Genomic DNA, 17128 nt, shown 5'->3' with positions numbered 1-17128 from the left:
GAAACGTTCCATATTATTTTAAAATCTTCTGTCAGGCTTGAGCGCGCAAAGGCGAGCAGTTGAGTTATTCTGGAACTAACGCGGTCACCAGCATAAGGCTCGAAGTTTCAATGCCGCATGCATTAATGCTGACGCGCCTTATCGCAGATAAGATTATTCGACTGCCGGCGACTCTTCTCACCGCTATCAGTTAACAGCGTGAATCGCGTGTACATACGTTGGCTTTGATTTGCGGGGCACAAGTTCGCTCAAATAAAACATTCTGTGTTTCCCAGCCTTGCGGCTAACTCTTCGCCGTCACAACCAGATGACGATATCGTGTTTTGGGAATACAAAACCGTAACAATTATTATTATTACATTGTCACGTGGTCGTGACGTTGAAGAAGGCTGCAGTAGGACTGGGAATTAAGGAACTTTTTGTTTGGGCCAAGTTCTACCCAGAAAATCAAAAGTCAAAATATAAACTTATAGCGGTGAAAACTGTCGTAGGCCGTCGAGTAATCTGCGATACCAGGCGTTGGACTGGACTAACTGGTACATTGTCAAAATGAATAAAACAGCGGGAAACACAACACACGTAAGAAGAAAACGGCGGGACAGGCTACCGAGTAATTTTGTCGAATAATCTGATCACCAGTAAAGCGCGTCGGCTTATGCCTGCGACATGGAAGATTGTAGCGTTAGCGTTGATGGCCGGGTTAGTTCCAGAATAAACTCTATGTTCACGTGTGGCGTATAGTCTTATCGGAAAATTCTAAAATAATCTGCAAGGTTCCTAGACAATTGGGGCGCGTTTTGCGCAAGGCAGTGGTTATACATGCAACGGACCGGTTACATAAAAATAAATATAAAAGTGCGCACGGTAATATTGTTCACTCACCAGACACGACGAGTAGACCGGTGTGTAAAGGCTCACTCATGGCATGACGTAATATCGGCACTCGAATTAGTTCGGATACGTCAGTTTTACCGGCATTAATTGCAAACTACGGTGCCATGATGCGCATGTCAGAAGTTGCGGTCGCAAGCGTATTTGTGCAACGCTGTACTATAGCTTACGTCGTCATAGGTGTACAAATGCGGCGTTATTTTTTTCTAAAAGAGCCAAGTGCACTATAAGTGAAACTGAGAAAAACGCAATTTTTTCTACTGACCATATGGCCCCGTTCTCCAACAATTTTTCGCCAGTGTGTTCATGTCACCAAAATAACTCAAACCTATATTGCGGCTAAAATCTACGTAACCCACTATCGTCGCTATTCAGAAGCAAAATTGGGATTTGGCTTTTATAGATTAGGACTTGAATTGGCTACGCAAAATTAGCCTAAATAGTAGCTAATAAATATTCAGCAATATTTGCGACAAAATTAACACCATCTTCTGCCTTCGTCAATGCCGTCCTTTGTTTCACGGGCGTGACGGCGATGACTGGACTTCGGCGAACAGTCCTGGACTATCGGCAGCGTTTTTTTTTTTTTGTGGTATCTATTGAAGGACTCCAAAGACGCTTCAGCTCTTCTTTTTAGCCTCTTGGCTGGTTTTATTCCACGTCGTTTAAGGTCGCTTCTTTGAGGTATAGATCTGTGCTCAATATTTTAATTTCAGTTCTTTTTCATTTCATATATACCGCCTTGGAGCGAAAGAACACGATACTGTAGCGTAAAACTCAAAAATAGACTAAGAGGCCGAAAGGAATAGGAAAGTCAGCCTCTTACTCTTCATATTCGAGTTTAACACTACAATACCACGTCCTTCAGTAAGTCGCTCAAGAATAGGTCGCTCAAGAATAGGTAAGCAAGTCGCTCAAGAATAGGTAATCATGGAACGAAAGCACGATTCCAAAGCAACTGGGGCACAAATAAAGATCGGATGCGGTGACGTTGGTTGTTTTGGTCACGATTGTGACGCATATATAATATCTGGGGTTTAAGGTCCCAAAACTACGATATGGTTATGAGGCACGTCTTAGTGGAGGGTTGCGGAAATTTCGACCACCTGGGTGTCTTTAACGTACAGCTAAAGCTAAGTACACGGGCCTCAAACGTTTTCGCCTCCATCGAAAATGGAGCCGCCGCGAACGGGAGATTGTCATTTTTGATTAGAAACTGCATTTTAAAGTTCATGTTGCAATCAGGCATCGCCCCATTTTGTTTAGAAGTGTTTTAAAGTGAAATACATATAGGCGTCCTTCACGTTTCCGTGAAATTTAGCCCAGTTTTCATGTCTAGATTTCGCTCTTTCAGGAAAAAAAACGCAACATATGTAACATGTATTAGAGCGATAAAAAAAGCTGATATCCATCAATGCAGCCACAGTTCACGCTGTCATGACATAGCACTTGTATAGGGTCTCCTTCCGAAGCTGTTCGAAGCACTGGCGTCGCTCTGAGGTAGAATACTCGACTACCGTGCAGAACTTCTGGGTTAGAATTTGTCTGGAGCTGTGATATATATGTCTTGCTTTCATCGCGATATTAAAGCGAAATGCTTCGATGCTGAAGCAGAATCGTGAGTTGGGCTAGTTGGTGGGTGTTCATCGTAATATAATTGACAGCAAACGGGTTAAACACTGACAGAAAGAAGGAAAGGACACGGCGCTGAACTCACAACTAAATTTATTTTTGAAAAAGAAAGAACATATCTACAGATCAATGAGTCATGAAAACCGAGCACAGGTGTAACAACACAACAGTTAATCATGTTTGTCTAACAGATACTTGTATTCCTCATCTAGAAGAAAGATTGAAGGATGTCTTATGCGCTTGTTGCATCTAATAAAAAAGGATAGATAATGTGGATATGTGCCCCACATGCAGAAAACCACTATCAAATACAGACATGTCGATCAGCGCGCGCGTGAAATAGCCAAAGCCTTTTTATTACATGCAACAAGTGCATAACTCATCCTTCAATCTTTCTTCGACGAGGAATATAAGTATCTGTTAGACAAGACATGATTAACTGTTGTGTTTTTACACCTGTGCTTGGTCTTGATGACTCATTCACCTGTATATATCTTCTTTCTTTTTCAAAAATAAATTTAGTTGTGAGTTCAGCGCTGTGTCCCTTTCTTCTTTCTGTCCGTGTTTAACCCCTTGCGTTGTCAATTATGTTACGATGCTTCGATGCCTTCTGAAACGCGAATGTTTATAGTCGGTGGCGTCGCCATCCCGCGTCTGCAGCCTCAACACGAGTGATGCACAAATATCACTTGATGACGGCACAGATCGCTAGATTTGGACGCGAACCTTAAGTCAATATGACGTCATCATGAGGCCACCTGTCGTGGCGTCATCACAATGTCACATAGTGAAAAGTAGGCCGATCAAGCAGGCAGTTGAAAACAGGTGAGGTGCAGAAAGCTTGCAGTGCGGCCTACCCTAGAGGCAGTGCTAAACCACGTAAAGTGCAGAAAGCTTGCGGAAGGGGACTATATAGAATCAATGCATCGGCTGAGAACATAAAAAGTAAATGGCTTTCGCTTTCGAGTCGTCTTAAGTGAATGCGTACGGGACCCTGTCAGCCTTTCAACCATCGACAACGCCGCCAAAGCCGGCACCGCATTTTCTGCGACATGGGTTCCTTCACGTCAACGGGTTAAGATTTCCAAAGTTTGGGTTGATATTGTCAGAACGAGGAAATAACAAGGCAAAGGACCATGGTGCGATGACGAATGACAAGTCTCTATTCAGAGATCACAAGAGCAGGTGCTCCAACACCGTCTTGCTCAGAGCAACGGTAGTTGCTGCTCGTGCCGCACACTTCGCTACCCTCTGTCGTCCTGCCGTCCACTAGTCGTGGCAATGTGAATTACCTGGGCCGCATACCCGAACACTACGGCCCGCGGTATGCAGGAATGGGCCACACGTGACTACTGGAAAGGATTTCATGACGTACGCGACAGAGAAGTCACGAGATTGCTGTTATGACCTGCGAATCGTGTACGTCATGCACTCACTTCCTCCTATGCCAGGTTTGGTGTACACGAAGCCAAGGAGACGACCACGAGAGTACCAAGGGTAAACGGATAGATAGATAGATAGATAGATAGATAGATAGATAGATAGATAGATAGATAGATAGATAGATAGATAGATAGATAGATAGATAGATAGGGATTGGCAAGTTACCACGCAAGATGACCACCAGCTGGCTACCTTCACAGCAGTCGACGATCATCCCCTAAGCCAACTGCCAGAGAAGATGTCATTCGCACGTATCCTGAGTTGATTTGCATATGCGGATACCCAAAAGCGACTTCAACGTTTCAAGTACCATTCGAGCTTCGAGATACCACAGTAGTGAAACGGAAGGCTTATAACATGTCAAGAGAAAAGAAGCTGTGGCTGAAGGGAGAGTTACAGAAAATACGTGATGCCGGCGTCATACGCCCTTCTACATCTCCTTTTGCCTCGCCAATAACCATCGCACCTAAAGAGGATGGTACTTTTCGTCTTTACCGACTACAGTCAGATAAACAAGCAAACTGACCTCTTCCCCTTTCCGATGCCACATATTGACGAACTCATTTATAAAGTTCCAACGAAAGCAGTTTGCTTTCAGCCATTTTTTACATTCCTCCTGGCTTCTTCTACCTCTTCTTCTGGCCTCTTCTTTTCCGCCTTCTCCAACCAATTCCTTTCAATCACTACATCCTCCCAGGCTCCTGTTTCCATCTCTCCGGAGATGTTATAGAAGTATATTTGCGAGAGACGCCTCTTCGATCTTGCCGCGAGGTCCCTGGTAATATACTGTCTTCAGTATGCCTTGTTGTTTCGCGATCTTCGTGACGAAGTATGGACCCGTAAACGGAGACTTCGACTCAAGACCTTTGCGCACAAGAATCATGCTTCCAGGCTGCACATCGGGTATCTCTGATCGATGACGCTTATCGAAGTTCCTTTTCACCATCTGGCGATATCGTTGATATCCAAGGTAACCATAAACGCTTGAGTTTTTCGTACGCCCTCGCCTTTCTTCTTGACTTCGGCAAATTCAAGGTGAAGTACTTCAAAGGGTACCTCCGAGTATACCGGCATTACCATTTTATTCCCGCGTGGCCTAAAGTTTCCTTTGTAGAGCTGGCATTCGTGGCATGTCTTAATGTAGTTAGCAACCTCCGCTTTCATGTTCGGCCACGTGAATCTTGCAGGGAGCTTTCTGTACGTTCTCCACAATCCATCATGTCCTTTTTTCAACATATGGTGTAGTAGCGCAAATTCAACGGGGACAAAGAGAACAAGAAGAAACACGACACTCGCTACACTCGCAACTAATTTTATTTCAGAAGCAGCACTTCATATATAACACAAATCCCTAGCGACACAGAAATGAACTACGAACACTGAATCATTGCCAAAAGAAGCTTTTGCGCACACTCAAGCGATAGTGCACGGCAGTTATGCTTAGACACTTTAAGATGACATAACAAATAACAGCGTTGGGTAACATCAAAACCAAATACATTGGCGGGAATTCACACGTGCTTGAAACAGAATTGAAACAACATGAAGGAAAGTATGACACATGCAAACACTAACTTCAATTAAAGTCCTTTGACGAAGCTCGCTTCTCGGTTACTTAATGAAACTGATGACTGACTAATGCAGCCGTCTTTTCTTTTGTTAATGTGAAAGGCTTCGACAATTTCTCTGGTTAGTTGGTTCCCATGACGGAAGACTACGGTTGTGTCACTGAACAGTGGCGAGGAGCCACACTGAGAACAGTGTCCCTTTATGTGGGAATGAATGTTAGTTCCTAATGATCGCTTACGTTCTAAAAGTCGGGTGTTCAAACAACGACCCGTGTGGCCGATGTATACCTTTCCACATGATAGCGGCAAGCTATACACGACTGATAAGCTACACTTAACAAACTTTGTTGTGTGATTTATCGTACAACTACCGGCATTAGTTTTTGCTGCTATGGAAACTTTACGGTCTAGTTTGGAACATAATTTATTAAGCTTGTTGGGTGCCGAAAAAACTAATTCTAGGCCATATCGATTACCTACGTTTTTTAAGTTATGGGCAATCCTCTGCGCATATGGAACTGACACTATCTTCTTTCTGTTTTCATTACTTGTCATTTTTTTTCTGAACGTTGTCGCGTACGTGGCTAATCAGCTTGTTGGCCGATCTACACAACACGTGTTTTTCGTACTCAGCATTTTCTAGCCTGATAGTTTGTTGGTTGAAGCTTTCGCTAATTTTTTCTGTACATTACTTTGTTAAAGCTGCTCTCAAACATGAAAATGCTATGCCACTTTTTACGACTTCAGAATGTGCCGAACGGTAGCTAAGTAAGGGTTTTTCCGTTCGCGGATTGTATGACCAGCATACATGTTCCGCTGCGGCATCTAACTCAACATCCAAAAACTGCAGTTTGTCATTGTCTGGTAATTCAAAAGTAAAATGAAGCCCTTCACTATTCTTCCTAAAGACTTTCAAAACTGCTGCGACTATTTTATCTCGACCATGCGATTCAATAAAACCAAAAGGTCATCTACAAACCGAAACGCTTTCAGTGCAAGCCCATTAAGGTTTCAATCTACTCCCTTGTCCATTTTCGCTAAATAAATTGTGCTTAAAACAGGGGCTACTTTCGAGCCTATTGTGATACCGGATTTCTGTCGGTACATAGCCTTGTTCCACATAACAAATGTCGACCTAAGGTAAAAGGTTACCAATTCAAGAAAAGCATCCACCGATACACCACACTTATTCACAAACTCTAACTCATCGTTTTCTTTTGTTATACATTGCTTTACATTTGACAATAGCGGACCATGCGGAATGTTGTAATACATATCTTGTATGTCTATGCTGAAGAAACTGCATCTTCCTGGGTTATGCGTGCTTAAATACGAAACTAACGCCTCAGAGTTTGGCAGACTGAAAGGATCCGAGACCTTCAATGTCTTAAGGTGACACTGAAGATACGAAGGCAAGCATAGCTGCCACGAGTCCCTTTCGGATACTATGGCTCGGAATGGAACACCAATTTTATGAGTCTTTGCCGCAAAAAAATAACTCAAGATGTGAGGTACCTACGCTTTTCACTGCTGATGCAAGCCGTTCAAAATTACTGTTCTCCAGTAAAGTGAGAGCCTTTTGCTTAACCTTATTTGCTTTTACGTCTACACGGACAAAATTTTTTCTATGGCTGCCAACGCCTTTTCTTGAAAGAGACCTTCCGGTATGACAACCAAACAACCTTCCTTATCTGACGTAAGAAAACGCAAGCTGTTTTTTACACGAAAGTTCACTAAATTTCTTACGTGATGTTGTTTTCTGTCGGTGGTTATTGTCCTGGAAAGCACATCCACGCACTCGGTGATGAATCTTGGACGCTCCTCATCCGACACACGACGCGCCATGGACTTGACCAGTGTCACTTTTTCCGGTGGAGAGAACGACGGTTCGAAACAGAACTTCGGACCCAGTCCAAGAATTTTCTGTAGTCTTCATGTCCTCCATATTCTGGACTGTTATGGTACAGCCTCAGAATAGCTAGCACTTCTGTCACCGGCACGTGTACCTTTCCGTTCTTAAATGTCAACTTCCTGTACCTTCCCACAGATTTATAAAGTTGACGTGTTCAGCTTCTGTTTCTTGGAGTATATGCAGTGTGGACAAGGCATCAGCATCCTGGTGATATTGTCCGGGGCGATGAGCTACCACGAAAGTGTACTGTTGGATCTCGCTTGTCCATCATGCAATTCTCCCCTTTGGCTGTGCGAGATGAAGCAGATAAGTCAAGGCCTGGTTGTCGGCGACAATTTAAAACATCTGCCTTCCAAGTGTCATAAATATCTCAAGGCCATGACAACTGTCTGAGCTTCTTTCTCTGTGGTGGTATTATTTGGGCTTTCGTAACGTGTACGAAAATATCCGATTACTTGTAGTTGTCGGGACGCGTGCTCCTTGTCATCTCTTATGTAAGAACAGCTCCAGTTCCGTAGTGTGAAGCATCGGTGTAGAGCTCGAAGGGTAACGTGAAATTCGGCAGCGTTAGCACAGGTCAAAGAAATGATTGCAACCAGTTCCACATAGGCTCGTTCACACTCGTCAGAGCACATGAAGGGGACGCCTTTCTGAGTCAAGGTGGTGAGACACTTCGTCTTTTTAGCGTAGTCTTTTATAAAAGCTCTGAAGTGTCTTGCAAGACCTAAACACACGAAGGAATGAAAGTCATGGGCTTCGCAAGAGACCTGATTCGCTGCACACTTTCTCCTTGGTGCTCTTTGTCGTGCCGTCAAAGCGCCTGCCGAGAAATACTAGGGTCCGGCAAAAGAATTCCTCTCTTTGCATTAATGTTTAGTTGTGCATCACTGAGCGCTTGCAGCACTGCCGACAGGTTGATCGCATGTCTCTCTGGTCCTTGAATAAACTAGGATTCGTCGACGTATACATTACAAAACTTCCCATGAAATCTTTCAGTACAGATTCATCATTTTCTGGAAAAATGCACCTGAATTCTTCCACCCAAATGGGAGCCGGTTGTACTCGTACACATCAATGGTGTAACGAACGCCGTAAACTTCTTCGTGTATACCCTCAATATCCTTTACACTAGTCTATTCTGGAGAACCATTCACACCTGCCAGTCTCATCAATTATCTCATCAATTCTTGGCATTGGGAAGGAAAGTCATCTGCCGGTTGATGAGTCGGTAATCTGTGCATAACCGAACGATCCATTTTCTTTCGGCACGATTGTAATTGGGACGCAAACGAAGACGTGGTTGGTCGAATGATGCCCGCGTCTAGCATGCCTTGAAGCTCCTGTCTTAACCAAGTCTTCTTCTCGTGACTCATGTGGCTTCTTTCTACGACGTTTTTCTCACGTAGTTCGATGGGAACTTCGATTGCTGTGGTAGCGTGGGATAAGTGCCAACAGAAGTGAGTTCCGCGTATTCGACGTGACTTCGTCGGCGCACTTACAATTTTATGCGTTCCTCTAATATGGGAACTTTCGACATTTCAGTTGTTATGACATCGTTCCACAGTATGTTTATTTTCAGAAGTTTCATGTCAGCTCGGACAGAAGAAAATCAAAATTAACCCCGCCATTACGAGGCTTTCACCCGTACTACCGGGCCCCTGAAGCGAACTTCTGCATCGCTCCATTTCGTGAACTCCCTGCAAGTTCCGTCGTAGCTACACACCCTGATTGGTTTTCCTGGACAGATGTCATTTTTACCTACTATCTCCTCGTTAATCAGGCTCACTGAAGCACATGCTTCGATCAGCGCTGAAAGGCTGGAACCATTGACAACCATCGCAGTGAAGAGAATGTTTGGACTTACATAAAACCGGTCCCTCACTCCACTAAATGCTTCCGCACACAATTATGCAACGATTCTCCAAATGAAGTGTCAGTCTCATAGAATTGATGTGACGGCTGATCTGTCGCGCAATTCTCGTACGGGAAGACACCTTTTCTAGAGGATCCTGCTTCGTTTGGTTGCGGTGGTGAATCTTTCAACCCGATTGCTCTGTAGAGTCAGACTAATGTACTTCAAACCACGAAGCAGCTCCTCAGACGTTACAGGTGCCTTGAGTTCCATTTGCATTCAACTTCCTTTCTTCATTCCCTGTATTATAAGTGGCACGACACATGATTCTGAAGGTTCGGATCAGCGTTATACAGCAATTGTTTGTTTTATGAAGAAATAGTCGACTAGGTTCTCACTGTTTTGTTCATACTTGATGGCTTTGTCCCATAATTCTACTGCATTCTTTCGGAAGGCACTGACACAGCTGTCCCTTCCATGGCTGCCTGAATCTTCCTTGTGTTGGGCGAAACGCACGTCAAACCATTGTTTGGCATTTCCAGAAAGGCATGCTCGCATATTTCGTATTTTGTCGCGGTCCGTGTACCAATGATTCTGCTCACATGCACACTTGAATGCGTTCAACCAATAATTTACACCGGAGCTGCCGTCAAAGCTGTCCGGGTTTACTGTGATGTGACGAGTCCTGTCTGATGCCAGAACCGTCAAGTGCTTGCTGGTGCTGTAGTTGCTGCTTTTGCAACCAAGTGAATTGAGAAAGAACGTTCCACCAGCTGACGTATCTGTAATTGCATCAGATGGCTCGGTAGCTGCTCCTTAATGGTGTTTTGCTTTTCTCAGGCTTCGAACTCCGAAAAAGGGACATTTATCTTCACAGTACCTCTGGCGATTACGTCGCTGATTGGCTCTTTGGCAATGGTGGCGATGGATTCGATTCGGCCAGGTGTTGTCATCTCTTCTGGCGCCGCAACGAAGTTCTTGTCGTCTAGCTCGTAGCCTGCGATCAGTGGCTCGCCGTCCCGCTGTGTGAGTAGAAGGTCACCCACATCTGCCGGATCCTGTCAAAGGCTGCGCCAAATATAAAGTTCCAACTAAAGCAGTTTTTTCAGCCATTTGCTTGCTTGAACCTCTTCTACGGCTCTTACCCACAAAGGGGATTGGCCATGAAACCGGCGGTAAACATTACATGGAGATTTAGAATTTACACAAAAGTAATTGAATTAATTGGACTACAAGCGAGTATTGAAATAAAATAAGAATCTTTGGTTTATGTGCCAATAGAATGAGAAAAGAACCTTAATATCGAAATAATCAATTAGAGAAACGAATTATAACCAAATTGCAATAGGAAATAACTTAATAAGGAACTCTTCTTGTGTCTCGAAGAATTCGCAGACAGCTATGCAACGTTCCTGTTGCTGTGGCCCAGAGAAGACGCCCCAAAGGAAAGAATATTGGCAGAATCTAGAAGAATTTTCAAATTTCTGAATAAATATTCGAAATGTTTTTTCCTGTGACTGGAGAAACGACGGCAATGTATTAAAATTGATCAATGTTTTCAGGCTCTTGACATAAAAAGCAAAGAGGGACGGAACCAGACCAGCCCTGTGTAAAAAAAATTTAGAGGAGGAATACGGCATCGAAGTTTAGTAAGGGACGCCTCCAATTTACGAGAGGGACATCATTTATTGTTCCAAGGAAAAGAAAGGGGACCATATTCTTTCTGGGTAATCTTACTTTCATGGAATCCTAATGTAATGCGTATTTTCGGAATCTAGATGCAGTAATAAAGTCTGTATCTGGTACAATGTACATTGCAGGACCATCTAGGGACCAACGCGCGAGAACTCCGCCATCTCGTTTAAAAATATGCCACGGTGACCTGGCACCCATACCAACCGCACTGTGCTGAAGTTTTTAGGAATTAATGACATGAACACATTTAAGGAGGAGGACTCGGAAGGAGAAGCTGAAGTGAGAGCACTACATACATATCGAATCAGTGACTGCTACAGCTGACGACTCATTTACTGAAAGCTTGCGAAGGGCTAGAAGAATTGCTAAGAGCTCTGCTTCAAATACTGAATAAGCCGGAGTCGCAATGAGAATGACCAAGATAAAGCCTCTGAGAAAATAACTACTCCCGCTTTCTCTTCACGCATGGATGCATCAGTAGGAATTACGTTAAAAAATCCCAACTGACCTAAATGGTCTTCTAGCAAGCCTCTCAGATATCTAGAGGGAAGAAATTTAGAATTGAATGGGAATATATCATCGAATTCAATTTTTGTCCGAGCCAATGAGTAATCATTTGAAACAATGGTGCCTATATGATCTTGCACAAACAAACTTGAGGCTTATGTATCTGAGACCATGGCTCATTAAAAATGATCTCGATTCAGAAATGAATACAAACTGTAAACGTCTTAGAGAAATGCGTAAATTTTTAAATAAATTTTGACTGTAAGAATGCGGAATCTGCAAGTCAGAGTAGGTACTCGGGCTTCTTGATATACAACACTGTTCGCTGTAAATTTCGGAACCCCTAGACAACTACGAAGAGCCTCGCGCTCTAACAGAACCAGGGATTAATTTTGTATGCTGGCCCCCCAGAGAAAAAACGCAACCAAATTCTAGATTCGGGCGACCATACATACGTAAATCATAATGAGATTGTCCCTGCGTAACCCAGTGCGGTGACGACCAAGTTTACGAATCATTCCAAAATTGCGAGTTGCCTTCGATTTAATATGCTCAATGTGATGTAGCGAAGTTAGTTTTTCGTCACAAAACACCCCCAAATACTTAACGCAGTCTTTGGAGAATTATTTCTGACGGTACTGAAGTGAAATGCTAATGGAGCATTCAAAAGAAAAAACAATAACAGAACAATTCCTGACGTTTAGTGTCATTCCTATCCGTTCAAACCATAACTCTAAAGTTCCTAAATATGATTGTAGTGTAGCATGCAATGACTAAATATCACGCAGAAGAGAAAAAACGCGATGTCATCTGCATATACATACAGATGGACGTTAGTCTTCATAGGAACTGAACTTAATAGAACATTAAATAAAACAGGAGACAGAACGGTACCTTGAGGGACTCCTCTGGACTGACTATATTTTGGGGAAGATAAGCCACGCTTGGAACAGTAAAATTTTCTATCCTTTAAAAATTCATACAGCCAATTAATAATTTATTGCGGGAAGTTAAAGTTTTTTGGACAGTTGAGCAAGGTAGCATGCTCTACACTGTCGTATGCCTTAGCCAAATCTAAAGTTACCAATGCTGAATATGGCCGCCTGTGCCGAGCAAGCTTAATCCGTCCCGTCCCTCTAAATCTACATGTGCAAACCATATAGAATATCCTGGTCTTAAGCCTATCTGACATGGGCTCAGAATTGAGTTTGCTGCTATAAATTTGTTTATCCTATTGTACAATACTCTTTCAATTAAATTAATAACATGCGCAGTTAGTGCGATAGGTCTTATATTATCAATATGTACACCTCCTCCTTGTTTTTGAGCAGTGGAATTCTTTTGCAGTTCTCCAATCTGGAGGAACCCAGCCATTCTCGAGTGAGTAATTGACAAGATGAGAAGGTCCTGAGAAGACACCTCAAATAGCAATTTTAGCATACCTGTTGAAATGCCATCTGGCCCTGGAGCTGAATTGGAAGAGTGTGAACGACACTTGCAAGTTCTTCTATAGTACTCGCTCGAAATCATTCACACAAGAAGGTTTGGGGAAAACGGATTGCAGTTGAGGTGAAGCGCTTTTGTAAGCCTAGTGCGATGCCATCTAATAGGTCAGCCAATTCTGATGGAGAGAGAACAACGGATTCAATGTTTATGGGCGAAGGATAATTTGCGCGACCTAAGAAATCCATGCGGCCTTTCCAACGCATGTACTCTCGTTCACACTCCAAATCCCACCAACCACTCACAGGTTTTTCTTTTGCTGAGGTTACCGTAAACTGCGATTTCTTCATAGAGCATTTTAAAACCGAACAAAGACTCATGGCTTTAATATCACTAGCGGAATTAGTCAGAGAGGACAACCTGACTGTAACCAAGTTTTAAATTTGGAATAGTTAACAAAACTGTGAGTTGGAATATCCAATGAGACCAAGGAGTAATTAATATCAATCACTATTGAGCTAGCGAATGATAAGTCTAAAACAGATCTTGAAGTACCTCTTACAAAAGTAGGAACTTTGGAATTGAGACATGTATAGTTGTTTTTACACATCCAGTTCCACAAAATTTTTCCTGACGCGTCTTTGCGATACCCCCAAGATACGTGGTGCGAATTAGAGTCACCCGCTAATAACGTATTCGGTCTACAGACACTCAGAGCGGAGTGAAGAATACATTCATCTTTTACGCCAATCGGAAAGTAGCTGTTCACAAGAGTGAGTGGACCCGATCCTGGAGTTTCAATTTCTAATACTAAAACTTCGTGATCACTTGCCATTGTCTAAAATTCAACTTTCGCTCTATGACAAAATTTGATGAGATGAAAAACGCTATTCCTCCACCTCGGAATTCCTGTATAGCAGAAAACATTTATAATTTGGTAGACGAAACGTTTGACCCGAAGACAACCAAGATTCTTGTAATAAAATAATGTCCGGCGAATTCTGAGAAATAAGGTAAATAAATCGGTGACCGCAGAAAGTATAGAACTGCAATTCCACTGAAGGACTCTAAGACACCCTATTGTGATGACAGACAAGCAGTCGCAACTGCTTGATCCAAAATACTATCATTTAAAAAGATAATTTCTGGACAGACTCCTTCACACTTTTCTTGGATTTCGGAGAACTGTGCTTCTTCTGAGTTGGAGATGTGGTGCGTTTCAGCATTCGGGCATCCATGTCTACATCCTGAATACCCTGAGAGCGGGAACCGGACATATATTCTTGATCAGACATTCGTGAGTTAGAAGCTTGCTTGACATTGATACTAGAAATACCTGATAGAGACCCAAGTGAAGACTTATTTAGTACCAAAGGATTCTGAACGCTCTTGGATAACTGCTCCGAAATGCCAGATAACTGCGCCGAAATCACTTGAGCCAATGTCTCTGATATGCTCAGCAGAAGTTTTTCTAGGGACTTTTCCACTACTTTCTCAACAATAGAAGAAATTGACTGAGTAAGTGCTGCATCCATATTGAAAGACTGACTGGCTGTAACGCCTGCATATCCTTGTGTTCTACTCTGAACCTCAGCAAGAGCTTCTCTGCGCGAGCATCGCCTTCTCTCAATGATGTCAAGGATCTGCATTTCTTTAGCCTTCGCAGGACAATCGGAGTGATCAGCTGTGCGAGTGGCTTGGCATAAGCAGCAGGATTCATTAGTTGAGGTACAATCATCAGCACTGTGTTACAGCCCCACATTTACGACATCGTACTATGACCATAGTACTATGACCACTATGACCATAGCGCCAGCATTTTTCCACATTGGATAGGGTGAGGAGCAAGGGGTTCAACTCTAGATTAATGACCATGCTTTGATTTCTGATGGGCGCAATGTCCCTGCAAATGTGCCGATAACTGACTCGGTTGGAATCCTAACATTGTTCACTTGCCTGTTACACCGATAAACGGAAACTGCACCTGCCTCTGCGAAAAACATCCAAGATTTCCGCCGGGCTAAGGCTGGCGTGGACTCCACGGATTAGGCCTTTGCAGCAAGCAAGGTGGGGAGGAATGAAACAGCTCACCGGTTGTGAAGCAAAAGACGAACACTTTAGAAGGTCCTGAAGACAGGCCTGGTCTGGGGAGCAGCAGAGAATGCGCCACGTCCAAACTGTCGGACCTCAGTGATCTGCAGAAAATTTGGGGTCACCTTGTGAAGCTCACACTGGATGGCCTTGGGGTTCTTCATGCGAATAACTCCACCATTCGTAGGAACCAGAGCAACAGGAACGGCATTGATGCCTCCACGCAAGAAGAGGTCCAATGGTACATCCTGAGAGGGAATTGAGGCAGACCAGAGGGAAGCCCTCTGGCCCGGAGATGAGACAGACATCAAAAAAGGAAAGAAATCACAATTAAAAGCGCTACCAAATTATACTGGAAATTAAACAGATAAAAAGAACAGTAACCGCCGGTATCAAGACCAAAGAAAATTCCCGCAAGTGGCTTCACCACAAGAAGAGGACAGCAGCAGCAGTCGAACGTTCCGACGCTAGCGCTCGCCGCAGCTAAAAGCCACATTTGGGAATCTTACATCGATGATATCCTCGTGTACTCACGGCCAGAAAAGTAACACTCTCAACATTACATTATTTACATTCCTACTGGCTTCTTCTACCTCTTCTTCTAGCCTCTTCTTTTCCGCCTTCTCCAACCAATTCCTTTGGATCACTACATCATTATTAAAACCGGCACCTGCAAAGCTTTTTTCTCGACTCGACCTTTGCAAAGCCTTCTGGCAAGTGCTTCTGCAAGAACAAACAAAGAAGTTCTTGCGTTCATTATACCATTTCACGTGTACGAATGCAATCGACTTCTATTTGGCTGGAAAATTCTCCTATACTTCGGGAAATGATCAACAGTGTTTTCAAGCCACATCTGGGAATCTTACATCGATGATATCCTCGTGTACTCACGGCTAGAAAAGGAGCACTCTCAACACCTTGTAAAAGTGTTACAAGCCCTTAGGGACGCGGCCCTAAAGATAAATGAGAAGAGCAGTGGATTCTTTAAGTCGTCGAAAGTTGTTTTCCTTGGGAGAGTGTTCGACGGAACTACCAAGAGTACTAAACAGGAGTCCGTCCAAAGGATCACGACGCTTACAAGGCCACATGACATTCACTCACTCCGAGTTTTCTTAGGACTCCCAGGTCATTTCAGAGAATTTATTAAAGATTTGTCGAAGATTACGAAGTGCTTGACGGAGCTCACGAAGAGAGAAGTGCCTTTTGTTTGGACCAAAGAATGCGAAAGGGCTCATCAAGAAGTTGTCGAACGTATTTCACTGGACCCTGTTCTTACCTTGCCAGACTACATTTTACCCGGTGAGATGAATACGGACGCCTCCAATTACGGCACAGGGGCTCTTTTGTGCCAAAGAGACGCCAGTTCACCTCCAGCTCAGCAGCTGAGGGTTATAGGATACTACTCCTACACATTCAACGGAACTCAGCAAAATTATTCAACAACTGAGAAGGAGGCTCTTGCCGTTTTAGTGGCGGTCCGCTGCTTGTGATCATACATCGACGGAAGAAAGTTTCCATTGTACACAGATCATCAAGCCCTAATGCACCTTTGGAATATGTCAGAGCCTAGAGGGAAATTGGCCCGGTGGGTCAATTAAGTTCAGCAATACGACTTTGACGTTTTCCATCGTGCTGGAAGTCATTTCACAGAAGTCGACGCCTTGCCTCGATTGACAGTCCAGCTCCCGCATGGAACGGTAAACTTGACGAGATTATGGGAAGGTTATGAGAGTCTGCACTTCAAGGATGGCAAGTTCACTGTACCAGAGACACTGATTCGAAAAATGTTTCACTTGTACCACGACAGCCGGAATCAGGTGGTCACGGTGGCTTGAGGAGTACATATAACAAACTTTTCAATAGAGCCACACGGAAGAATATGAAAAAAAGAAATCGAAGGCTATGTCACGTCGTTCCACTTGTGTCAAGCCAACAAAGCCAAATAGCGACATAGAACCAACGAGCCCGTCTTGCCAAACTACTCGGAGCCTTTGAAGTCGTGCACGGGGACTTCGCGGAATCAAAAAAGAAGAGCACTCGAGTTCTCAAGACGCAGTCTTTCCTGACTGCGATCAGTGCACCATTCTGGTGCAC

Source organism: Rhipicephalus sanguineus, chromosome 3, assembly GCF_013339695.2.
Source record: "Rhipicephalus sanguineus isolate Rsan-2018 chromosome 3, BIME_Rsan_1.4, whole genome shotgun sequence".
In the NCBI taxonomy this organism is placed as follows: Eukaryota; Metazoa; Arthropoda; class Arachnida; order Ixodida; family Ixodidae; genus Rhipicephalus; species Rhipicephalus sanguineus.
This window is presented reverse-complemented; position numbering follows the sequence as displayed.